The following is a 1,728-nucleotide window of genomic DNA, read 5'->3' on the forward strand; positions in this document are numbered from 1 at the left end:
ATTATAAAGCATTTCATAAGGATACCAACCAAATTTAAGTAATTACAATCTTTTATACTTATGGTACAACAATTTAATGATGTTAGTAAGGGGTGAAATGGTCTTTCTACATTAATATTAAAAAATAAAAAAATAATTAAATGAGAATATAATCACAATTAATTATAATAATACAATAATAAGTTCGGTTCTTAAATGCAATTAATAAACGAAACCTATTGGGATAAACCGCAAAAGCACTCCAAAGGTCCAATTTCAATCAATATGTAATAAATTTGACCGATTAAGGAATCTACTATCATTGCTATAAATTCACCATTTCACTCAACATCAACTCCTTTGTCTACTATTGTGCGAGTTAGAGTCGAAAAGAAAGAGATAAGAAAGAGATAAGTTGATATGAAATTTATTTATCTTGGTGGAAAGGTGTGTTCTTTTATACCCATTTCAACATTTATTCGAAAAAACTTTGGTTTGTTTCTTAAAATATTCAAATGGGATAACAGTTTTCTTTTACATAATCTATGAGTTTATATTGATGTTTTATTATGTTTTTGGTGATTTAGTGTTTTTTTTTTCAAATTATGATTTTATATTACATATAAAGTATACACACAGGTTATTGGATACAAAAAGACAGACACTTCATACTTCATCAAGGTACCTTTGCATGACTATAGTATCTGGAACCATTTACCAATGTATTGTTTAATTGTTCATAAATTTATAGTCTTTTTCCTTTTTGCAGCTTCATGTATAATTGTATATGGAGGTGTAAAAGGGTGGGTACGAGAAAAGTTATTCATTTGGAGATAGACATTTATTTGGCCTATTGGTATTTCCTTTTTTAATTTCTACTTTACTATTTTTTTTAAACATATGATGCTTTTGTGTGATTTAATTGATATTATATATAGGCAATATAGATGCAGAGGAAATATTTGAGGAGGTATTGTTTGACAGGATTGGGCAGCAAACTTTAAAGGCTCGGATGTTTTCAACATGCGCAAAAGATTTAAATTGATTGCGTTTATCTATACTATCGTATAAAGCATTTCACAAGGGTTCCAACCAAATTTAAATAATTGCAACATATTATGCTTATAGTACAACAACTCAATGAAGTTAGTAAAGGGAATTAGTCTTTCTACATGAGTATAAATTGATAAATACAATTAAATTGATAACTTTATAAATTAAGTATTGTTAAATACTTGATAAAGAATTAAATCATTTGACTTAGTTGAACATCATCACCTTCCTCATATTTACATTGCTTTTCCATTTCAAGTTCTCCGTAACCGATTACTTGATTGAAATTTATAATTAAGTCATTATTATTTGGTTTAGTAATTGCTAAACATCATACAAATAAGGTTACAACCTTTTTTGCAATTTTATCAGATAGTTGATGAACATCATATGAAATAAAAATAAAAATAAATAATAATAATAATAATAATAATAATAATTAAATATAAAAAACTTAATCAACGTTATTATGAATTTAATTATAACTATAAATGGTTTTAAAACTTAAAAGATGCTAACCAATTAGAAACGAAAATTACTAAAAGGTAATTTCATGGGGTATTATTATCTATAATACCTAATAATTTCAACAATAATGATTAAATAATGAACTTAATTACAGATGGTTTAAAACTCAAAAGAATGCTCTTTGCATCTTACCTCAAGTCTCATGGAATAAGGTTCAAATGATAACCA

General features: G+C 25.8%; 1 long non-coding RNA gene across 1 annotated transcript; it reads left to right on the forward strand.

Moving 5' to 3' along the window:
- Positions 1–748: 748 nt before the first annotated feature.
- Positions 749–1,152, forward strand: LOC110906138. The gene is made up of 2 exons (XR_002573695.2): positions 749–835; positions 918–1,152. It is a non-coding gene; the product is annotated as an uncharacterized LOC110906138 (long non-coding RNA).
- The last annotated feature ends 576 nt before the right edge of the window (positions 1,153–1,728 follow it).

The sequence above is a fragment of the Helianthus annuus genome, chromosome 2 (assembly GCF_002127325.2).
Source record: "Helianthus annuus cultivar XRQ/B chromosome 2, HanXRQr2.0-SUNRISE, whole genome shotgun sequence".
NCBI classification, from domain to species: Eukaryota; Viridiplantae; Streptophyta; class Magnoliopsida; order Asterales; family Asteraceae; genus Helianthus; species Helianthus annuus.